General features: G+C 39.0%; 1 long non-coding RNA gene and 1 pseudogene across 3 annotated transcripts in view; one reads left to right on the forward strand and one right to left on the reverse strand.

Annotated features, from left to right (window-relative positions):
• Positions 1 to 1,061: 1,061 nt before the first annotated feature.
• The window catches only part of LOC102144501 (uncharacterized), a 37,819-nt gene continuing 13,288 nt past the window's right edge, over positions 1,062 to 25,592 (reverse strand). For 2 of the 3 annotated variants that reach the window (XR_012426750.1, XR_012426748.1), the window contains one exon: positions 5,089 to 6,880. This is a non-coding gene — a long non-coding RNA (uncharacterized lncRNA). Of the gene's footprint in view, positions 1,943 to 5,088; positions 6,881 to 25,592 lie in introns of those variants that run through there. The other variant, XR_012426749.1, reaches the window with a different exon arrangement.
• LOC123569882 (high mobility group protein HMG-I/HMG-Y-like) lies at positions 21,063 to 21,397 on the forward strand (annotated as a pseudogene).

A 25,592-nucleotide genomic window follows, 5' to 3' on the forward strand; every position in this document is an offset into this window, starting at 1 on the left:
TTCTGACAATCCTCGTGGTCTGATGGCATCAAATTGATTTTGATTTCAGTAAATTTAATTCTACAAGAGCCAACACAGAACAGATAACCACAAGCTCTCTAATGATCTGACATGGTTCAAGGGCTATTTTAGAATATTGTGCACATACGACAAGGTCTGTCATTTTTACAATCAAGAGTTAATGAATATTGGAGACAAAAAAACAACATCCAGTAATTATTTGGAAGGTATACATTGTGTTGACAGTTGAATGAAGACTTGTGAATGAAGACACTGGAGCTGGATTGGGGTTGGCTGTCCGTAGGAAAGCCAAGAAGCTTGTGGAGACATAGTTACCTGCCCAAAGATAATGCCACATTTCAATAGGAAAATAGCTTTGAATATTTTCCAATGCGCAAATGGACAACGGAACCCCCGAAGTTATTGCTTGTGTGACTCCAGTGATTTTAACCTTCAAAAATTTAAGGCAGGTATAGATAGAGAACCATGGAGTGTGAAGGGAAATAGAAATGTTTCAATACACACAGGGAACAAAGGAGTTTTACTGTACCTGGGTTTAACTTTACCAAGTGATTTTTTGCTTTGTCCAGAATGACACTGGTCATTTGCAAGATGGAATGCTCACTGGGAATTGGTTTTTCTTTTTCTTATTATTATTTCAATAGGTTTTTGGGAAATAGATGTTGTTTGGTTACATGAATAAGTTCTTTAATGGTGATTTCTGAGATTTTGGTGCACCATCACCCAAGCAGTGTACACTACCTAATGTGTAATCTTTTATCCCTCACCCCAATCCCACCCTTCCAGTCCTCAAGTCCAGTGTATCATTCTTATGCCTTTGCAAGCTCATAATGTAGTTCTCACTTATAAGTGAGAATATACGATGTTTGGTTTCCATTCCTGAGTTACTTCATTTAGAATAATGATCTCTAACTCCATCCAGGTTGCTGTGAATGCTCTTATTTCATTCCTTCTTACAGCTGAGTAGTTGAACAGGAAATTTTAATAAAGATCATTTTAAAGGCATAGAAAAAAAGGTGCAAAAGTACATTAAAATGTTACAGGTACTGGGATTACAATTTATTTTATACTTTATTTTTAAAATTTATACAATGTCTACAATGTATGTGAATTATAAACATGAATACAATACATATTAAATAATGATAAAGATACAAAGAAAAAGACATCATTCCATTGCAAGGTGAATGAAGACTGCTGTCAAAAGAGCTACTGTTTATTCTACAGAAGACAGGGAGTCTGAATTTTGGCCATTTTCTGCGGGGGGGGGGGGAAGTCACAAATTAATAAAGATGAATTGCCTAGAGATAGATTTTAATGAAAGTGAACATACAACAGTGGCATACGTATTACCTTGAATTCTTGATTTAATAGAGGCACATCTGGTAGCACAATACATAATGTTTAAACTATTTGAGCACATCTGGTCGTATCCTATTAAATCATTTAAATCCAGGTAAAATTGGGGACCTCCTCACATCCATGGGAATCATGACAGAAAACTTTCCAAACAGCAAAACACATGCAAGAAGACACAGTAATACCTACAGAAAAACCTTACTAGTATTCAAGTTAAATTAGGTATTTGTTGAACCCTGGGATAAATCTGGAAATTGACAAGCACAATTAAAGACTTACTTTGGCCGGGTGCAGTGACTCAGGCCTGTAATCCCAGCACTTTGGGAGGCCGAGACGGGCGGATCACGAGGTCAGGAGATGGAGACCATCCTGGCTAACACAGTGAAACCCCCATCTCTGCTAAAAAATACAAAAAATAGCCAGGCGTGGTGGCGGGCACCTGTAGTCCCAGCTACTTGGGAGGCTGAGGCAGGAGAATTGCTTGAACCTGGGAGGCAGAGGTTGTGGTGAGCTGAGATTGTGCCATTGCACTCCAGCCTGGGCAACAAGAGCGAAACTCCATCTTAAAAAAGAAAAGAAAAGAAAATATAGGGCATACAGTTGATGTTCCAAAATTCAGAGATATGGTTGTTATTGATTGGTTGGTGCCAGAAGTGCTAAGCATAAAAACAGCTCATAACAGAACTATGTAGGGAAAGTATCTTACTATTTTAAAGAAGGCCCAAAACAGAGAGATTAGAGAATGAGTAATGTAATTTTAGAACTTGCCTACAGCTGAATTGTTAATAATCCATAACGCAGAAACCATGAGTAACATTGTGAACTCTCCCTGACACTACCAATTAACAAAGGGTTGTTTTTCAACCTTTGAAAACCTTTAATTCATTTATTGAATGAATTTGCTGACACTGGGGACTTCGCCTTCTCCATCATGTGCATCATTCCATCTGGCCCACAGTAGCATTCAATAACTGACTGTCGAGTGAATGAACAAACTGACTGTCGAGTGAATGAACAAACTGACTGTCGAGTGAATGAATGAACTGACTGTCGAGGGAATGAACAAACTGACTGTCGAGGGAATGAACAAACTGTCGAGTGAATGAACAAACTGCCTGTCGAGCGAATGAACGAACTGACTGTCGAGGGAATGAACAAACTGTCGAGTGAATGAACAAACTGCCTGTCGAGCGAAATGAACGAACTGCCTGTCGAGCGAATGAAAGAACTGACTGTCGAGCGAATGAACAAACTGACTGTCGAGTGAATGAACAAACTGCTCAGCAAGGAAGTGCTTATTTGGAACCTCAGTGTTACTTATTACCTTTCTTGAAGAGATTCACAACAGAATTCTCGTATGTCTGGAAAAACACATATGGAGAGAAATAGCGAAACTATAACAAATGTCTTAAATTTGGAAATGGCCTTAAAATGTTGAGGAAATTTGAGAATCATGAAAAATTTAATTAAATAATTTTAATTATTGAAATTACCACTCTTGGCCAGGAGCCAGTGGCTCACGCCTGTAATCCCAGCACTCTGGGAGGCCGAGGTGGGTGGATCATAAAGTCAAGAGATCGAGACGATCCTGGCCAACACTGTGAAACCCCGTCTCTACTAAAAATAGAAAAATTAGCTGGGCCTGGTGGCGTGCACCTGTAGTCCCAGCTATTTGGGAGGGTGAGGCAGGAGAATCGCTTGAATCTGGGAGGTGGAGGTTGCAGTGAGCCAAGATCGTGCCACTGCACTCCAGCCTGGGAGACTGTGTGAGACTCGGTCTCAAAAAAAAAAGAAAAAAAAAATTACTACTCTTGTACAAATCACAGGGAAGGCTGACTCAGATACCATTCCACCAGATACCACTCTATCTTGATGCCTCATGTTTGAATCTGTGTGCTATTTCTCAGAATAGAATAGTACTCTAATTACTAGAATGTTTTGTTGACATTTGTTCAGAAAAAAATTTCCACTTCTTATGTGTGATTTATTTTATAAAGCAACAGGAAAAATATTTCAGTAAAACACATCTATAATATCAACATGATAATCATTTCTCTTTAAAAGATTATTTTTAGAAGTGTTGAAACAAATTATTTCTTAAAGCAAAGATTTAGCTGCATAATTTTAGAGATAATGTACAATATATTTTCTGTTTCACATAAGCCAATTACCTAACCAAAGCTTTAACCATGTATTGTCTCAATACAGTTAAGAATACAAAATAAAGTTAAGACATGATCACTATTCTCAGGGAATTCAAACCCAGCTAGATGTACACACCAAAAGAAGCAAGTACTATACTAAAAGTGATTAAAGAATTTGTTAAATATATAATGGCATGTGACAATGAAATCACATGATGCAAATAATCAATGAATGGCTTAGAGAAAATACCCTCAGTAAGAACTAGAGGAATCAAAAATGACCTCATAGAGGATGGGGAGCTGAGAAGAGCTTGACAAAGAGAGAGTTTTACCGGGAGCACAGATGTGGAAAGGCCTTCGAGCCAGGAGAATCTTAAAAGTCAATGTAGTATAGTAGATGGAAACCCCCGAGGAAGCTGCCTATTGCCAGCTCTAGCTCCATCTAATCAACATTGAAGTTGAAAAACATACTCTACCCCAAACTGCAATTAATTCTGGAGAGACCTATAATACACACACATATGAATATATATTGATATATATTAATACATATCACAGGAATATATACAATATGTAGCAGAAGATTATATATATATCTCATATCTGAGAGGTTTATATGTGTACGTATCATATCAATGGGACTCCAATTCTATCTATGAACACAGATGCTCCAAGACATAAATTCCTCACCCTTGAAGCTTACTCTTCCCGAAAAGCCCCTCAGAGAAAATGGCATCTTTCTTCAGATCCATAAAATTCACTCTCAGTGGCTAAAATCATTCCACAGTCAGCCAATCAAGAAAGCTCGAGGAAGCCGTTTCTCCCCCTGTGGGTGAGTCTGGGCCCCTGGTCTGGGGTTCCTCTCCCTGTCTGTTGTGAGGCGACTCTTTAGTTCTCTGGGTGGTGCCTTCCGGTCAGGAGCGCCAAGGTGCTGCCTCCACTGTCCTGCTTAGAAGCGCTCCTTAGCCAAAACCCACTTTTTCCTATCATTTCCTAGTACGACCTTCCAGATGACTTCTGCTGGGTTCCTGCCGTGGCTCAGTTCTCTGCTGGCAATGTGCTGTGGGGCCAGAAACCGCTTCATTCAAGCCCTCTCTCTTACTAGTGATTTTCAACTAATACTGAGCTTACCTTCCGCTAGTGAATGACCAAAGCATCCCCCTAAAACCTGCTGTTTCTATTTTTATCTCATTTAGAAAGAGGCACTCATAAAAGCAAACGGCATTTATGGAGCACTTACTATGTGCTGGAGACTAGGTATCTACATGCATTCTCGAATTCAGTGCTCACAACAGCCATTTTACAAAGAAGGAAAATTTAGGGGTAAAGAGATTAACAAATTACTTAAGGCTAAAAGAGGCAGAGTCTCAACTTCAGCCAGGCCTGCCTAATTCTGATGATTAGTAACCAATTTCCAGCCTCTCACCATCGAGTGTTTGTGAATTCTCTGAATTTTGAGTTCAGTCTTCCATCTTCTAAAGACATTTCTCATCAACTGATACATGTGCCTTAGTCTTTTGTTGTTGTTATTTTTTGCTGGATTTATAGCTAAAATAATCCATTATTTTTCTTATCTTAAAATTATTCTTGAGTCTTTTCCTTTTCTTCCTGTCACCTCATTTATCCGGTGTCATTTACAGCAAATTTCTTTGAAAAAATTATTGATATGCATTATCTCTCATTCTTCTCATTTTATTTTCTCTTGAAATTATTCTAATTGGACATTTGCCTTCACCACTCCACTAATCTGCAATGACTTCCATGAAGCTAAATCCAGTGGCCAATTCCAGGCTATAATCCCACTGACTTTTCAGCCTAACTCACTCCGGTTGATGACTCCCTGATCCAAAAGACACCATGTTCATGTAGCTCTAGGATACGGCCCCGAGTACTCTCTCCTAATTTTCCTTCCATTTCACTAGCTATTTCTTTCACAGCACTTGCGTCTCTCTCCTCATGTCCCCAAACTCTAAATATTGGTGTTCACCAGTGGCCTCTGGCTTAGACTTTCAGCCTCTTCTCTCTCTAACTTCTGTCCATCTCTTATTGATCCAATCCAGTGTCATGGCTTAAAAGGTCCATCTTTATATCTCCAGCCTCTCCTTTCAATTCCTGACTTATCTATCTAACTACTTACTTGACACTTCTGTGTTGACTCAAATTTAGCATGTCTAAAAACCAAACTCCTCATCTGTCCCCTTAAACTTGCTTTTCCAGACATCCATTTGTTTGGGGGCCAAAATTTGCAATTCTCCTTAGCTCTGCTGTTTTTCTCTTACCCTACGTCCAACCCATCACCAGACTGCACCAACTGTAAAAAGTAGCCTTAACTGCTGACTCCTCCACAGTGACTACCACTTCTGCCCAAGCCACTGTTCCCTCCCACCTGGACCGTTGCAATAAACTTCTGCCACCTTACTCCTATCATTGCACTCTTTTCCCTACAAGGCAGTCGGAGTGCCATTTTTAAAAATTAAGCTAGATTACACCAGCTTCTCGGTATCTGTATACATCAGCTAGAACTGCCATAACAAAATAGCACAGCCTGGGTGGCTTAAACAAGTAAAACATTACCTCACAGTTCTGAAGGCTGAAAGTCCAATGTCGAGGTGCCAGCAGGTTCGGTTTTTCTCGAGGCCTGTCTCCTTGGCTTGCAAGTGGCCACCTTCTCCCTGTGTCCTCACATGGTCTCCTCTGAGCACGTGAATCCCTGCGGTCTCTCACATGTCTCAATCTCTTTTAATAAGCGCTCCAGTACCATTGGATTAGGGCTCAAATCGTAGGACCTCATGTAACTTTAATTCTCTCTCCAAAGGCTTGACCTCCAAATGCATTCACTCTGGGGGCTAGAGCTTCCACATACAAATTTGGAAGGAAGGCAGTCCAGTCCATGAGGTATCATTCCATGGTTTTTCATCTCACTCAGAAACAAGCCCACGTCTTTTCAGTGGCTAGCAAAGCGGTGCATGATTGAGACGTCCACCTCTCCACTCACTTTGTGGAAACTGCAGTCAAGCAAACTGACCTCTTGCTGTTCCCGGAACTAACAGGAATTCTTCTGTATTTGTTATTGTCTCTCCTCAGAAATTGTCTTTCTCTCACTCTCACCCACCCCTCAGGTCTTTACTCAAATGCCACTTCTCCACGGAACCTTCCTACCTAATTTTCCGATGTAACTCCTGGCACCATCCTCACACCATAACATCTTTTCCTGTTTTATTTTCCAGCAAGACACCTGTCACCCTCTCTCTCAATAGTGACATGACATACATTTTACCTATGTGTGTGTTTATTGTCTGTCACTGAGCTTCATGGTGGCTGAGGTTTTTGTTTTGTTCAGAGCTGTTCTCCATCATCTGAAACAGGAACAAATATTCTATCAAGGTGACAGAAATTCATGACTGTTTTCAAGGGTATACTGCTGATAGAAATCATCCACTATCTCTGAACCTTATTTGGTCTTGGCCAATAAGTGACCTCCACTTTCCCCTACTTATTAATAAACTTTTACTTGTTCTTAGACATCTTTCTGGCTGCTGATTTTGCACAGCTACTCAAAACCATTATTATTTCTTGTTTCTTTGCTTGTATACTTAGAACATGCTGAAATCAGCACATACAAATTCATAAATTCAGACCTCAAGGGCTTTTCTGTGAAAGTCCATGGGTTATTGAGGTGTTAACGTAGACAAAAGTACTGTAAACAGAAAATTTAAAGACGAGAATGTTTATCAAATGCCTACCATGCACCAGGCAATTGATAAACAATTTCTTTGAATCTCTACAACAAGCCAATATATTATTAAGGTTGTTAGTATTAAGTCTATTGTCTCTTCTTACACTCAAGAGTCTGTTATTCCTTTAATTTAATAAAATTACATTTTTTCAGAGTGTGCAATGTTAATTTACAACCCTTAAGAATTTTATATAACAAGCCGTTTATCGTCCCAAGTAAGCTACCATTCTCTTGTCTGTACACGTATCGGCCTTTTCTCACATATGTACCCTAGGAATCAATCTTGGTCTGAGAGACTGTGTATTAACAGGAGGCCAGGAAGGCAAGAATAGGGGTGTGCCCTCATCTAGCCACCTCTGGAGCAGAGCTTTGCAAAGAGCGTTCCTCAGGAAGATTCCTCAGAGGTCCTCTCAATTCTCCAAAACCAGCATAATGTAATTAGTAAGAATATGGATTCCTGAAGTCATATCCCAGCTCTCTCACTCACTTCTCTGTAAAATGAGGACAAAGATGATGATAATGACGATGATTAGTATTCCTAGAGGTATGAGGAGGATAAAATAAAATAATACATGAAAACAACTTTGAATTGCACCCAGCATCTGTAAAAGCATTCAATAAAAGGAAGTGATTATTCTACATGTCACTTTTTTATTTGTATAAAAGCATCACAAATGTGTTTTATCCACATGATAAACATTTAGTTCATTTCCAATTTTTCACTTTAATAAACAATGTCAAGCTAAACATTCTCATGCATGTTTCCATTACTCCAGGGCATATGCAAAGAACAGGAATTGCTGAGTGTGAACAAATGTTCATCTTCATTTTGTCTGGATATTCCAGACTTGTTCTCTAATGTGTCTGGACCAAGTTCTGTTTCCCTCAGCAGTGTATGACACCATCACCATCATTTCGTATTGTCAGACTTTATAAATGTACCTGTCCAACATGTGTGTGAAATGACATCATTCGGTATTCCATCTTCATTTTTCTGATTATTGTGAGGTTGAGCATATTTTCATCTTATTGGCCTTTTTTTATTTCCTTTTCTGCCAATTGCTTATTCACTATCATTACTGATGGTGTATTTTATTGGTTAAGGCAATGCATAAAGCCAGCCTAGGTTCAAGGGGAAAAAAATAGGGCCCATATCTCAGTGAGTGGAGCAGCAGGCACATGAAGAGGAAAGGCGGGAATTGATGGTGGCCACCCTTGGAGACAACCTACCATAATCTATTGTGTCCATTTGTCAGTTGTACTGTTTGCCTTTTTGTAGTTACTTTAGCTAATTTTAGAGGCATTATCCACATCTTCCAGATAATAATTATTTGTAATTTATGTATTAATTACAATAATGCATAGCATTATTTACATTTTGTGGTATCTTTTGACTCATAGAAATGTTCATCGTAAATGTAGTCAAATTCATTGCCATTGTCTTCTATGAATTGTAATTTTATGTCTCATTTAAGGAAACATTTGCTATCACAAAGTCATCAAGCTTATTCGGCTGTTTTCCTCAAAATACTTTAAATTTTTGTATCTACATTTGGATCACAGACCGTTTGGTATTTATTTTAGTACAGAAGTTGAGGTAAGAATAGAATCTATTTTAACTTGTTTTCGTGTAACAAGTCAGCTGCCTCAGCACAATCTGTTGCAGAGTCTAGATTTCTTCACTGCTGTGTTATGTTCTTCCATCATATATTTTCATATACTTTTAGATCTATTTATGGTCTCCTTAGCTATAACACAATACTATTGTTAAAACAAGTGTTAATATTTGATTGATGAACCTCATTTTTTCTTCTTCAATTTGTCTTGGTTTTCCATGGTTCTTTACATTTGAAGTACAATCAGTTTGTCAAGTTCCACTTATTGGTGCCTTTATTGCTATTGTAATGAATTTTAAATCTTAATTATATTGTATGCAATCCAAATAAGAATCTTGCCTGGCATTTTTCATTTTTGTAGGGAAATTCACAAACTGATGCTAAAAGTACTATAAAACCATCTAGAATGTAGAAATCTAGTATATTCAAAACAATCTTTAAAAAGAAAAATAAAGTGGGCAGACTTGTACTGTTTGGTTCCAAGCCTTGTAATACAGCTGTAGGAATCAAGATATTAGGTGATACGGGCAGAGGATTGACAAGTAGATCAGTGGAACAGAAAAGAGAGCCCAGAAACAAACCCATGTCTCTACTGACTTTTGATTTCTAAGAAAGTCACCCAAGCAATGAAATAGAAGAAAATCTTTACAACAAGCAGAGCTGCAAAAACTGAATGTCCATAGGGAGAAAAAAATGAGCCATGACACCTACCTCAAACCAAACAGAAACAAACTCAAAATGGACTATAGACTGAAAAATAAAGCTAAAACAGTATAGCTTCTAAAACAAAACATAATAGGATGTCTTCCTGACATGGGGCAGGCGAAGCATTCTTTAGTAGAAGACCAAAATTAAAAACCACAAAATACTTTCTCAAAATGAAAAAAAAAATCTGCTCAAAAATAGAAACTTTAAGAACTTGAATAAGAAAGCTACAGATTGGGAGGAAATGCTCCTTTGTCTAACAAAGATGAGCTACATAAAGAGTTTCTTCAATTCAGTAATAAAAAGATAAACAGCCTAAAAAATGTGGAAAAGACTTGAATAGACACTTCACAAAGCATCATATATAAATGACCAATAAGCACATGAAAAATTCTTGGGCATCATTAGTCATCAGAGAAATGCAAACGAAACCATAATAAGATATATCAATTAGACTGCTTAAAATTAAAAAAGACTGACAACACTAAATATTGGTGAGGATGAGAAGAATCAGAACTCTCATGCATTGTAAGCAGGAATGTAAAATAGTAAAACCCTCTGGAAAAAAATATAGGGTAGTTTCTTATAAAATTAAACACATATCCCATGGCTTAGCAATTCTCATAGAATCGTGTTATATTAATTCAATGAAATATTATTCAATAAAAAAGGACAAGCTTCTAACATACAAACAGCATGAAGGAATCTCAGATGCCTTATGCTGAGAGACAGAAGGCTTAGTCAAAACAACGGACACTGTATAGATTCCATTTATATAAACCGCTAAAATAAGAAAACTAATCCTTAATAGAAAAACTCAGAACAGTGGTTGCCTACGAGGGGTAGGCACACAAGGGAGTTTTCTGGGGGTGGTGGTAATATTCCACATCTGAACAGGGATTTGAATATTATCCAAATGTCAGAACTCATAGAATTGTACATTGAAGGCCAAGCTATCCCCTACTCACTCCCTAGTTCAAAGCGATTGATGTATAACAGACTTTGCTTTTACTGGAAAAATTATCTTCCTGAGACTGGTCTTTCTTTTGTTGGGGAAATTTCCCCTAGGGGGAAATGTGGACACAGAGAACTATATAATGCACAGGGAATGAATGCAGCAAAGGAAGATCACAAGCTTTGATATGAAACAAAGCTGGACCCAGCCACGCATTAACTGTATGACTCAAGGCAAGGTCACTGACCTTGCTGAAACTAATCTTATTCAAAATGAAGGATAATAATGCTGAAATGAGCATTTCCTGGGAGAAGAATTAGTATAAATTTTTATTAAGTTTTCAAGTCCCTTTTTTACAGCTAGTGTAACCCTCTGAGGCATCTAGTTTTCTGCAGGGGTTCAAGTCCAACTCCCAATTTGGTGCAAGATGAACATGATGAGTTCCAAGCAATAAAATAAATACAATCTCCACCATTAAATATAATGTCACAAAATGCATAACACTAAAGACAAAAATAAAGTTCAAAATGCAGTAAGAAAACACAGATTATCTATAAATAGATTATAACTTGTAATTATATTCCTCATTAATAGTAGATGTCAAAAAGGAGGAAAATAATTTTCAAAATGCTTAGGGAAGACAAAAGCCAACTTAGCATCATTAAACTCAGGTGATAATTATCCAACTGTGAAACTAAGTGAAGACATTTTCAGATAAATCAAATACAAAGAGAATTTATCACTCACAGAAATTCCCAGAAAGAAATACCAAAGGTTGTTCTTCAACAGGAAGTGAATGAAACCCAAAAGAAAGGCTTGGAATGCAAAGCTGCTGATTGATCTGTTTATGAGTTTAAATAATCACTGACTATCAATAACAATAACTACAGGGTATTTTTTAAAGTGAATATAGAATAATTGAGAAAAGGGTATTGGCAGGAGTGATTGTGACCTAAAATACTTTAAGTTCTTGTTTTTTGCAAAAGAAGGGTAGATATTTTGATTAGATTTAGACTATTTAGTAAGCATTTTGAAAATTGAAAGGTAAGTGCTAACATAATGGAAACAGATATGTTATACGCAAAGGAAACACAATTATTCCAACATAAAATAAACCAATGTAAGTGGAAAACACAAAACAAAATAGTGAAAATAAATTTAAGTATATTAATAATCAGTGTATAGAAATAGATTCAATTTCCCAGTAAAAGTCAGGTTTTTGTTTTTCTTTCTGAAGATCGCCCAGGCTGGAGTGTAGTGGCATGATCTCGGCTCACTGCAAGCTCTGCCTTCAGGATTCATGCCATTCTCCTGCCTCAGCCTCCCGAGTAGCTGGGACTACAGGTGCCCGCCACCAGGCCCGGCTAATTTTTTGTATTTTTAGTAGTGATGGCATTTCACCGTTTTAGCCAGGATGGTCTTGATCTCCTGACCTCGTGATCCGCCTGCCTCGGCCTCCCAAAGTGCTGGGATTGCTGGTGTGAACCACCATGCCCGGCCAGGTTTGTTTGTTTTTTTAAAATCTGTTAATGATGTTTACAATGGTGACCTAAAACACTGAGAGAGAAAGATAAGGGGCCAATAAAAGTTGAAAATATTCAACAAGCCAATACCATCACCAACAAAACCATTGTATCAATGTTAATTTAAAATAACATAAAACTTGAGACGAAAATATTGTTAGCTATAAGGAGATTTATAACAGGAAAATTTTACCAAAAAGATACAGCAATCCTGACCCTACCAAAACCTACCAATAAAGAAAAAAACTGAACAAATGTAATTCAATACAACTTCAGTGAAAATGAACTTAACAAGCAAAAGTGAACACTGCTAAGGATATAGATTTGAATGATGCAATTATATTTTTAACATGATAGTCTTATATAGAGAGCCCTGAAACCACACTTTTTTTTTCTTTTTTTTTCTTTTTTGAGACAGAGTCTCGCTCTGTCGCCCAGGCTGGAGTGCAGTGGTGCAATCTCGGCTCACTGCAAGCTCCATCCCCCGGGTTCACGCCATTCTCTTGCCTCAGACTCCCAAGTAGCTAGGACTACAGGAGCCCGCCACGACGCCTGGCTAATTTTGTTTTTTTTTTCTTTTTTTTGTATTTTAGTAGAGACATGTTAGCCAGGATGGTCTCTATCTCCTGACCTCGGAAACCACAATTTCTAAGGAAACATAAAAGTCACAAAGATTGACTAAGAACTAGCCACAAAATAATTCCCCACAAATATTGAGCACTTATTATACAGACCTCAGTACCTAACCCAAAAGTAGTAAAATTAAAGTTCCAATAGCCAATCAAATTATAAAAATATTATAGATTTAGGAACTTTTAATTCTTTTTCAAATAATTAATAATATACTTCCAAAAATCAATAAGTTCCTGAAAATATTATGATTAAAATGGAAAAAATATTAGGACCTGCATGCCCAAGATTTAAAAAAGTTAATAAACTCAAATATCAAATCCTAGGCAATGGTAGTAAATCAACTTAAATAAAAAATTTTAAGATGCAAAAATTGAAAATTCGTGAGCTAACTTTTCAAATCAAGTAGATAAACAAAAATAAAGGCAAAGAAAATAGAATCAGTAACAACAAGGCTCCTAAATCCAAATGTTACTTTATTGTTTAGCCTGAGCAGAAGGCACCACCACATAAAAACAAAAACAGAAACAAAAACAAAAAAAGACACTTTCTTACACTTCTGGATTGGTTTTTTTTGTTGTTGTTTTTTTTTGTTGTTGTTGTTGTTTTTTGAGACAGAGCCTTGCTCTGTGGCCCAGGCTGGAGTGCAGTGGTGCAATCTCGGCTCACTGCAATCTCCACCTCCCAGGTTTCAAGTGATTCTCTGCCTCAGCCTCCCAAGTAGCTGGGACTACAGGCGCCTGCCACCACGCCCGGCTAATTTTTTATTTTTAGTAGAGACGGGGTTTCACCATGTTGGCCAGGATAGTCTGGATCTCCTGACCTCGTGATCCACCCTCCTCGGCCTCCCAAAGTGCTGGGATTACGGACATGAGCCACCGCGCCCGGCCCAACTATATTCTTTTAAAAACTTCTCATTGGAAATCTGATACTACCTTTCATTTGCTTATTCTCCAAAGTGAGTGGTTAAACTCAGCTTTGAGAAATTTCCCACATAGAATGTTTTTGTTTTTTCTCTTCTGACCGGCACATTTTTACAACATGTAGCAGTAGGTGCCACTTGACTGTCTGCTTAATTGTATTTAATTGACAATAAATATAAAATCGAGGTTAAAATGCTTTCAAAGTATGTGAAGTAGATTTTTTGTTTTGTTTTGCTTTTGTTTTAATAGAGATAGGGGTCTCACTTTGTTGCCCAGGCTGGTCTGAAACTCCTGGCCTCAAGTGATCCTCCTGCCTCAGCCTCCTAAAGTGCTGGGATTACAGGTGTGAGCCACATGCCTGAGCAATTTGCTTTAAATCACTCAAATTGAAACCAATAAAGTGAACAGTAAAACTATATTACACCTATTTTTTCCCACCTAAAAAAAGAATTATTTTGTTATGGATTATTTTAAAGCATTTTAAATTTTTTTCAAAAACAACAAGAGTACTGAGTAAACTTTATAACATAAATTAAGAAATTGAAAAAGGTCAGTTGATTTCATCATTAAGGTAATAAAACTTTATAGTTTCAATATAAAATTATGTTAGTTTTGAAAACTATTCATGACAATTCATGGTGAAGAAATTTTAGGTTCACTGAATTGGGCCAGGTGCAGTGGCTCATGCCTGTAATCCCAGCACTTTGGGAGGCCAAGGCAGGCAGATAACAAGGTCAGGAGTTCAAGACCAGCCTGATCAACATGGCGAAACCCTGTCTCTACTAAAAATACAAAAATTAGCCGGGTGTGGTGGTGTGCACCTGCAATCCCAGCTACTCAGGAGGCCGAGGCAGGAGAATCACTTGAACCCAGGAGATAGAGGTTGCAGTGAGCCAAGATCACGCCACTGCACTCTAGCCTGGGTGACAGAGCGAGACTCTGTTTCCAAAAAAAAAAAAAAAAAAGTTTTAGGTGAACTGAATATACATGTTATATATTGCAGAAAGTCATAGCTTAAAACCCCATAACCAAGAGACTCTGTGACTTCTAATTCAAGTTATTTCATGTTATGAATTTATATGTATGTAAAAGTGATTCTTACCTGTAGACTGAAATAACAACGGACAGCTATTTGTCTCCTACCATATTTACTGCCAGATTCTCAGTATATTTAATAACATTTTGTATACATTCATAAAATATTTTTAATATTTTTGAATGTCTATATGTTCTAGTATGCTAAGCCATATGACCTCCCAAATTTCCAGCCCAGTTAAAAGGCTTCAAAGCCTTTAATACACTTTTCAGAAGTGACTGTTACAATGCAAAGATATTTGAAAAAGAATCTGACAGAGTGAATATGAAGTTACTTTAAAATAAAGGAATTTTTTGGCCGGGTGCAGTGGCTCACACCTGTAATCCCAGCACTTTGGGAGGCTGAGGCAGGTGGATCACGAGATCAGGAAATCAAGACCTTCCTGGCTAACAAGGTGAAACCCCGTCTCTACTACAAATACAAAAAAATTAGCCTGGCATAGTGTCGGGCGCCTGTAGTCCCAGCTGCTCAGGAGGCTGAGTTAGGAGAATGGCGTGAACCTGGGAGGCGGAGCTTGCAGTGAGCAGAGATTGCACCACTGCACTCCAGCCTGGGCGACAGAGCGAGACTCTGTCTCAAAAAAAAAAAAAAGAATTTTTTAAAGAATCTTATGAAGGTTACAGACCCTGTCCAGATAATGCAGACTTTCACAAAATTTTCTTTATAAGTTTAAAAATCTCAAAGACTACTGAAGTCTAGTCTTTAGAACCTTATTCTAGTTCAATTCTCTTATTGGGTACCATAGTTCAGAGAAATGCAGGACTCAACATTTTAGTGGCAGAGCTAGGCTGAAAAAAATTAGGCTTTTTCCTCTGAGTTCAATACATTCTTTGCCCTGTACTTCACTTAAACTCAAAAGTACCCAGAAACATTAAATACTTATCACAATTCAAAGTTCTTATTAGATATAAAATAAACTCTAAACAGGATAGAAATTATAGGTGTAATAACAATCTTACATTTAGTAGGAATAAATACTTCCTCTCCTGAGGAGGAGGTGGCTTACTTAGAGCCTTCCTTTTCTAGGTAAAGAGGGGAAGCCGTGTGGATTCTTTAGTGTGTTCTGACAGCCATGTGTCACTACACACTTGTTCTTTGTGTCTTCATATCTCCTCCTGTTGCATTTCAAAGCATTTTCATAGTATGTGGTTTTGCCTAATACAGCATTCTCATAGCAGAAAAAAAAAAAAAGAAAAGGAAGTGATAGCTTATGCACAAGTGACAAAAATAAATCCCATGCGCTTACCTTAAGTTGTCAATACAAGATGATTGTTTAAAGGAAGGAGAAGGAGTGGGGGTATTCTCCAGCACATAAGAAGTATTAATCTACAAAGCCATACTTCTGTTAAGGTTTTCACTGCTTAAGCTATATCGTTAAGTGAAAATGTAAAGATGATAAAAAAGTCTATTATAATTATAAAAGGAACAAGTATTACCATAACTTTCTAAAACCATCAGTGAGATGGATCATGCTAAGATGAAGGCTTTTGCTCAGAGGAGAAGATTCATGTGTCTGTAGAGGAAAATGCCAGGGTAGAAGTTACGTTCCTTCCTAGCTCAGAGTCTGGATGCTGCCTGGAGCTGAAGTTTCAGGAGAAAAAGGAAGGCATTCTATGCAAGAGAGGAAGAATTATTTGAAACTCTAAGTAGAGAGAAATTTGGGAGAGGGGAGGACCGAGAGGGAAAAAGGAGATAGAGCATAGAGTACCAGAGAGGTGGCAGAGGGGTGGTGCTTCCCGAAGTTCTCCCTTCCTCAGAGCCCCCAAATCTTGAAATGATTCTAAATTTCATGGAATGTTTGATGCGACTGGCTGCTTTTGGAACCACTGAATGGGCTAAGTATTTTCTTTAGGGTCCATACTGCAGTTATCAAAATCTGCTAAATATCGTCTTCAGTATCTTTTAAACTGTGTTTTTTTTTTTTTTTTTTTATGATTCTACGATTTGCTTTCTAAAAGAACCTTCATGTTTTGAAATATTAAACACCATTAGAAATAAGAATTTCTGGTGCCAAATTTAAATATATCTGTGAAATTCACTCATGCGCATGGATTTCATTAAGTTCAGTGAAGCGAATAAAATCTGTTGTTATGGAAGGGACCTTTGACAGCTCATAATTACATAAAAATAAATGCATCAGTTGAGGAGTAGAACAAAATTAAGATGTCAGCATTGATGGATTTCATAACTAAAATTTTTAAGAAGCACTTTAAAACTCAATAACTTTTGCTGTTTGGTGTAGTTACATTAAAATGGTAATGATTCATTTTGCAGCAACTTGACAGTAATTATTTGATTCTTAACACATCATGAAAGTTAATTTTTAGAAACGATAGATTAAAATATATTATATTAAAATCTGCTTAGTTAATTAAGCTGTGAAAGACTAAGATGGCAATTGTAATAAGAATTCAATTTGATTCAAAACCTGGACTAATTTTATAGATTATAAGTAAATGATTAGCTCTAACACTTATAATTAAGGATTGCAATATTAAAACAAAAAGTGCTTTTATGTAAGTTAAAAGTTTGTCCAAAAGTTGGAAATTGAAGTCTTCTAACTAGATTTGCAAATGGGGAAATTCAGTTTGAGGTGGAAAAATTTATAGAAAAAGAACTTGAAGACTTGAATTCAAGTCCTATCACCAAAGAGTGATATAGGAAAGTAGAAGTAGAGGGGATGCTTGAGGTTGATTTAAATGCTCTTCTAGTTTTAGACTGTGTTTGTTGACACTGAGCTCTGATTACTAAACTAAAAGCCCTCAATTTGAAAGTAAAATCCAAATTTAGAATCAGAAGTCCCTGGTCTGCTCCCTCAACCACCCAACCCAGGCCATCCTTTCTCCCCACGCCTTTTCCACTTCTTCTACCTGGATAGCATCGCTCTTCAGAATATCCTCTTCCCTGCTTCTGTGGGTAATTTGTTTGCTCCTGTCAATCAGCTGTCAGGAGGACTGATTGGGCAGCAAATTAATTTCTCATCTAGCAATAATTCTACCAAAACCCAGCACATAACCCCTCTCTTCCCTCCAACTGTGTCTCAGAATGTCACAGACACAGCCTGATGATGTTTGATCTTAACCTCTGGGGAAAGAGTGAACTGAAAAACAATACAATTTCATGAAATGAATTTTGCTGAGGACCAATAAAAATGTGACTCATGTAATATTTCTATATTTTTATCTTTAAAAAGCCCACTATCATAAGATGGTTCCTAGTAAGCAGAACTTTCAGTAATAAGAGTTTAATAAACATCAATTAATTACGTTTTGCTAACATGTCCTTAAAGCTGACTGGGATTAGATTAGATTACCTTAGATTAGATGATTAGATTAGATGATCTGTGCCTAGGGATTCAAGATGCATATTTTACTATTAAAACATTCAGGCCGGGCGAGGTGGCTCATGCCTGTAATCCCAGCACTTTGGGAAGCCGAGGTGGGTGGATCACCTGAGGTTGGGAGTTCAAGACCAACCTGACCAACATGGAGAAACCCCGTTTGTATTAAAAAAATACAAAATTAGCCGGGGGTGGTGGTGCATGCCTGTAATCCCAGCTGCTCAGGTGGCTGAGGCAGGAGAATCACTTGAACCCATGAGGCGGAGGTTGTGGTGAGCCAAGATCATGCCATTGCACTCCAGCCTGGGCGACAAGAGTGAAACTCCGTCTCAAAATAAATAAATAAAACATTCAGTGACATTAACACCATGCTTTTCATTAAAATAATTGATTAGGGTTCTTTTTGTCATTTTTACAAGTCTCCATTTACAACATATTTATTGAGTGGTTTGAATGATGAGTAGGAATTTCCCAGATAAAGTGGTTCATGAAGGCATTCCAGGCAGTGATAGCAGCAAGATTTCTTTTTGGTAACTATTGGTAGCCAACAGAAAGGCAAGTGAGTGTTACAGGCTTCACTTAAAAGCTAGTCTTGGCTGGGTGCGGTGGCTCACACCTTTAATCCCAGCATTTTGGGAGGCTGAGGCAGGTGGATCACCTGAGGTCAGGAGTTCAAGACCACCCTGACCAACATAGTGAAACTCCATCACTACTAAATGCAAAAAATTAGCAGGGTGTGGTGGTGGGCATCTGTAATCCCATCTACTCAGAAGGCTGAGGCAGGAGAATCGCTTCAACCCAGGAGGTGGAGGTTGCAGTGAGCCGAGATCATGACATTGCACTCCAGCCTGGGCGACAAGAGCAAGACTCCGTCTCAGGATTAAAAAAAAAAAAAAAAAAAGCTAGTCTCAGATGAAAATCTGCCCACACATACAGACTCATTACAAAATGGGCATAAAATAGTCTTAATTCAGTTCTGCAAATTGTATGAGGTCCACAGTACCTTCCCCAAAACATTCACCTGAGGCTAACTGTGACAATATCCTAATTGCGGAACTCTGTTAACCCAAGTTTCACATTCAGACGCCAATAATCCTCCAAATCAGTGGCCGAACATTGGACCACTTACAGATCCAATTCACAGCTCCACTCCTAGGCTACTTGGCTCTCAGTATTTTTCTACTGTATTCATATATTTATGCAAATATCTTGAAAATATATCTAGCTAATCCATATACTTTGAACACCATGAATTTCAGCAGTAAACACCATTTCTAAAACCCATTTTAGAAATAGAAGCCCATTTCTGACCTCCATCATGCTAATTTGTTGACTGAATACATAGAGTAGAAGCACTTGTGGGAGCTACCTTTGGAGTGTGATGCTTCAGAGGAAGGAAGGAACACAGTGAAGGTGACAGGGGCAAAAGCTAGACTTTTCTGTTTGTGCCTTGAGTTATAAATTTGATATGGGAATCATAAAATTGATTTACATAATTAGTAAACAAAATCTAAAGAATAAACTGTCAAGGAATTTTAACATGTGCTGTAGGCTGAATGTTTGTGTCCTTCCAAAATGGAGCCATCGTGAATGGGATTGGTGTCAGGACATGAGAGAGCTGGCTTCCCTCTTGCCGCTTTCTGCCCTGAAAATCCCTTCGGGGAGAAGACAGCCATTGGCAAACCAGGAAGGGGGCCCTCACAGGAGCCTTATCATGCTGACAACTTGATTTCTGACTTCCAGCCTCCAGAACTACGAAAAACAAATTTCTGTTGTTTGTTAGCCACCAGGTCTACGGTATTTTGTTATAGCAGCCCAAATGGACTAAGACAACCTGTTTTCAGTAACCACACTGTTAGTAAAACAATTGGTACTGGAATCCTGAAACCAACATTATCCAGTCTGAGCCAACAATTACACTCCTAGGTATACACACAACAGAAAGGCTTGTGCAGGTGTACCAAAACACACATACAAGATTGTTCACTTAGCCAGAAACTGAAAACAAATCAAATGCCCATCAACGATAAAACAAAATGGGTTCTAACTCTCCAATGTAATACATAGCAACAATATAAATGAAGTTTATAAGCAGTATTGTGTAAAACAAGTCAGACGCAAATCTATCTTGTATCTATTTGTCTACCATCAGTCTATCAAGGGATTTTTATTTATTTAAAGTTCCAACACAGGTAAAGCTGGAACACACATAGCGTTAGAAATCAAAATAGTGGTTCCCTTTGAGTAAGAAAGGGGGAGTCATGTCTGGGAGGGAGCACAGGTGGATTTCCCCAAATACTTGGAACGTTTCTATTTTCTGGCATGGATGTTACATATGTGGACATTCACAATGTGATAACCCATTGAATTGTGTATTTGTACTTGGTGCTCTTTTCTGTATTTTGTTTTATTTTGTTGTAAAATAAAATGCTACTTAATTTCCAAATCCACCTTCCTACAGGTTTTTCAATCAAGATAAAATAACCTTACAACAAAATATTGCTATAATAGAGATGAAATAAGTTTATTTTGCCTATGTAAATGTATTATTTACATTTTAATTGCTAATATCATTAGTATTTAAAATGTATTTTTTAATTTTAGCAATTTTATAAAATTCTTAAAGTGGTTAAAAGTGGAAGGTAAAATCTAAGTAAATTTAATCATTGTTTTCAGAAGTAAAAACTATGAAAGAAACTCTCCATATGTGTTTACATGGATTTATATCAATTTATAAAAATGCCAATATGATGATGATCTATAGTGTTATTTAATATGAGCATTTCTAATAAAGAGGTAAATACATGTAATCATAAGTGAACTTCTAAATGCAAGAGAAGACCACAGGAAAAGCTTTCATATTCATTACTAACGCTTCCAGTTGAAAACCAGAAAGGCATAAAATATACTCTTAAGAACCAGCTGAGTCCTGTAATTGGGACCCCGAGCCAGCTATTTTTCCAAGAAGGCCCTCCCAGCCGTCACTCCTCCACCTGCCCCTTAGAGGAGGGAAGATGAGCGAGTCGCGCTCCAAGTCCAGCCAGCCCTTGGCTTCCAAGCAGGAAAAGGACGTCACTGAGAAGCGGGGCCAGGGCAGGCCGCACAAGCAGCCTCCGAAGGAGCCCAGCGAAGTGCCAACACCTTAGAGACCTCTGGGCGACCAAAGGGAAGCAAAAACAAGGACGCTGCCAAGACCTAGAAACCACCACAACTCCAGGAAGGAAACCAAGGGGCAGACCCACAAAACTGGAGGGGGAGGAAGAGGAGGGCATCTTGCAGGAGTCCTCGGAGGAGCAGTGACCCGTGCGTGCCCCCTGCCCCTGCCTGGAGGAGCAGCTTCCTTCTGACACTGGACAGCTTTGCTCCGCCCCCACTGCCCCCGCCCCAGGCCCACCATCACCACCGCCTCTGGCCGCCACCCCCATCTTCCACCTGTGCCCTCTCACCACACTACACAACACACCGGCCGCTGCAGGGCGCCCATGGGCTGAGTGGGGAGCAGTTTTTACCCGGCCTCAGTTCCCAGCTTCCCCCGCCCACCCACATACACACATGCCCTCATGGACAAGGCTCATGTCCCACTTAGCCACACCCCGCACCTGCTGCATCCCCACTCTCTTGGTGGGGGGAATATTGCTCTCTGGGCTTTTGGTTTGGGGGCACCCTCTCTGCTCCTTCACTGTTCCCTCTGGCTTCCCATAGTGGGGCCTGGGAGGCTGCTCCTGGCCTGAAAAGGGGCCAGAGCCCCATCTCATCCTGGCACACCCTACCCTACTGCCCTGACAGCAGCCGGTGTGGTCAGTGGAGGGGGTGCTGGCCCCCAGGATTCCCCCGGCCACACTGTCACCGCGTGGGGTTCACACCTTTCATCTTGCCCCACCTTCCCTAGTCCCTGCACTAGGTTGGACAGCCCGCTTCGGCTACAGGAAGGCAGGAGGGGTGAGTCTGCTATTCCCTCTTCACTGTGGCCACAGTCCCCTTGCCCTCTGCCTGGGATCTGAGAACATATTGTGGTGATGGAGATGCAGTCACTTACTGTCCAGGTGAGGCCCATGAGCCCTGTGGCTGCCACCTGAGGTGGGCTGGGGCTGCTCCCCTAACCTACTTCTGCCACTGGCCATTTCCCCCTCCTCATGTGGGGCACCAATAACAAGGAGCTCACCCTGCCCGCTCCCAACCTCCCTGCCCCGCAAGGTTCTGATTCCATTTTTCCTCTGTTCACAAACTACCTCTGGACAGTTGTGTTGTTTTTTGTTCAGTGTTGCATTCTTCAACATCCGTCATTGCTGCTGCTACCAGTGCCAACTGTTCATCCTCATTGCCTCCTGTTCTGCTCGCGATCTCCTCCCCCAAGATACTCTTCCTGGGGAAGAGGAGCTGGAGGATGGCAGGCTGGGTGACCAACTACCCCAGTGCCAGGGAAGGTGGTGCCCTGCCTGTAGGATGTTGCAGCAGAGTGAGCAAGGGGGCACAAATCGACCTTAAAGGGTGTAGGGGCCACCTTCCCCCCTGTTCTGTTGGGGAGGGGTAGCCATGACTTGTTGCAGCCTGGAGCTCCCCCTCTGGTTTCCTATTTGCAGTTACTTGAATTAAAAAAAAAAAAAAAAAAAAAATTCCTTTTCTGAAAAAAAAAGAAAGAAAGAAAGAAAAAGAACCAGCTGAATTGATTTACATACTGAAAATGTTCAAGTTTGGTTCAAATTTTCACTTAAAAGAGCTTTTTAGATTTACAAAATGTCACAAATTATTTCAGAATTTAAAATAGAACCAGAATCTGGGCAGTATTATCAGTACATAATCTCATCAGATGTAACTCTGAGAGTTCTATGAAGACACTTAAAAATATTTCATTACCTAAGAAGGGATACATTATATAATCATTGTCCCAGCTTCACAGTGCAGTCTGTTACACTTCTTGTCCTGGATGGTAATTTAATTTAATAATTTAATAATAACTATAATGTGCAAATTTTGCTATAGCTTATAGCTGATGTGGAATAGAAAAATGAAAGAGATACTTTAAAATGAAATAAGAAGAATGAACACCGGCCAAGTTTACTGACTCAAAAGTAACATGAAACTCTGGTTCATTTCAGAGCATATTTTACTCTGGATCTGAAAGTCATAGACATATCTTGGCAATTTACCTTTCACTCCTACAAAAATAAATGAATAGATTACTGAGAATCCTGAGCAAAAGCTGTGGTGAAAGGTACTTTCAAATTGTCATTAAATGGAGCAAAGATATTGCTGAGAAACACTGAAGCACTGGGTCTCCTCTTTTTTCTTGGTGAAATGTCATCTTGCTGACTCTAAATTTGGTTCAAGAAACAAAGTAGCCTGACCTTTGTTCCTATACCCAGAAAGGTAAACATCAAGTAGAGAGAGGTGCAAGATCATTCTGTAGACTGTGGAAAGCTCAAGTTAAGGCTGGGCCTCCTCTGAAGGCTGGGCTTATGACACAGCTCAAAATGGAGCTTCTCCATTCTAGCAAGCCCCACCATGCTCACACATTCATTTCCAGGAATCTGTGTCCCCATCCCCATCCTAAACATCCTAAACACTCCAGCTAAGACACTGGCATTGGAGGTCAAGAGTAAACATGGCTGACATGTTGCATCTGCTTGCCTTAAGTTTACTTTTGTTAAGTGTCAATGTCATGAATCTTGCAGTGCATGTGTGGGTAGGTGTGACTTCTTCCCGTCCAGCTCAGCAAGCACCTATGACAAACTAGAACTTCAACAGAACCCAGACAGCGAGTGTGTGCCTTTGCAAGGATTCGTCTTGCTGTTGCTTTAAATTGTTGATGGAGACAACAAAACATAATTTTTACCCAGATGTTTATGACCTGGTTGAATGTCCATTATTTTTTATATGGACTCTTGTAGCTCTTCTTCCATAATAAGTATGTCATGGCTTCCACTCACAATGCAAATTACCCAGGGAACCCAGACTTAGGGAGTGTGGTCAAGGATTTGTCAGCTCCAATTCTGGACCACAAAACACACAGCAGCTCATATTCAGAAAACAGCGTGCACATCAGCAGTTTTCTCTCTTCTTTGGCCCGTTAACAAATGCTATGGATGAGATCTTCTAAAATTGAGATCTAGTTATGGCACTTGCAATAAAAGGTGAAGAATGAGATAAATGCCTAAATCTTACTGATCCATTTTTCCCCTGGTTGTTTTCAAGGCTAGTGTGATTGCATTCTGGTATGAATGGTGGCATAGTACAGTCAGCAAAGGAGCAGGTGAAGGCCCACTCTGCCATTACTATAGTGTTATTCAGTGTGGAAAGAAGAGAAGGACATTTTCCTCCTTTAAGTTATTCTCAACAGTTGGAAAAATGATATTCTTTTTTTTTTTTTTTTTTTTTTTTTTGAGAAGGAGTCTTGCTCTGTCACCCAGGCTAGAGTGCAGTGGTGCACTCTCGGCTCACTGCAACCTCTGCCTCCCGGGTTCAAGTGATTCTTCTACTTCAGCCTCCTGAGTAGCTGGGATTACAGGTGCCCACCACCGTGCCCAGCTAATTTTTGTGTTTTTAGTAGAGACAGGGTTTCACCATCTTGACCAGGCTGGTCTCACACTCCTGCCCTCGTGATCCACCTGCCTCAGCCTCCCAAAGTGCTGGGATTACAGGCATGAGCCACTGTGCCCAGCCGGAAAAATGATATTATTAATAGCTATGTATACTAATACTAAAACTAGGAAACTAGAATGATACTCCAAAAACTCTAGCAGTGCTTGAATTAGGTTAATCAATATTGCAATTTGCTTTCATATCTCTATTTTTAATATACTCTGTAATAAGATCAAGTTATATGATTTATAAAATAAGTATGCTAATATATATATTACATATGAAAATTATGTTCTCAAAGTAATGGAATCAAAATTCCATATTCATCCATATGTATATACCCATATATATACACATATATATTTAGTTAGCTAGTTAGTATGTTAAGATTTTCTTACCAGAATAGTAGAAATGCATGCAACATCTTCAATATTAACAAACAGAATAAATACCCTAATTTTAATGCTATCATTGATATTGTCATTTTAACTTTTGTTTCAGTTATTTACATGTATGTAATTGCTTCACAAATCCTTTTTTTTTTTTTTTTTTTCAAGATGAAGTCTCACTCTGCTGCCCAGGATAGAGTGCAGTGCCAAGATCTCGGCTCACTGCAGCCTCTGCCTCTCGCGTTCAAGCGATTCTCCTGCCTCATCCTCCTGAGTAGCTGGGATTACAGGTGCGCACCACCACACCTGGTTAATTTTTGTATTTTTAGTAGAGACGAGGTTTCACCATGTTGGTCAGGCTGGTCTGGAACTCCTGACCTCAGGTGATCCGCCCACACCGGCCTCCCAAAGTGCTGGGATTACAAGCATGAGCCACCCCACCCAGCCCACAAATCCATTTTTAAAGGTTATTTTCTAACTATGTTGATGCTTTATGTCATGCCTAGTGAATGTAATTGAATTTAGTTGATTTTTTCTATTTTATACATATTTTAAATATGTGGTATATTTATATTT

The sequence above is a fragment of the Macaca fascicularis genome, chromosome 17, assembly GCF_037993035.2.
Source record: "Macaca fascicularis isolate 582-1 chromosome 17, T2T-MFA8v1.1".
NCBI classification, from domain to species: Eukaryota; Metazoa; Chordata; class Mammalia; order Primates; family Cercopithecidae; genus Macaca; species Macaca fascicularis.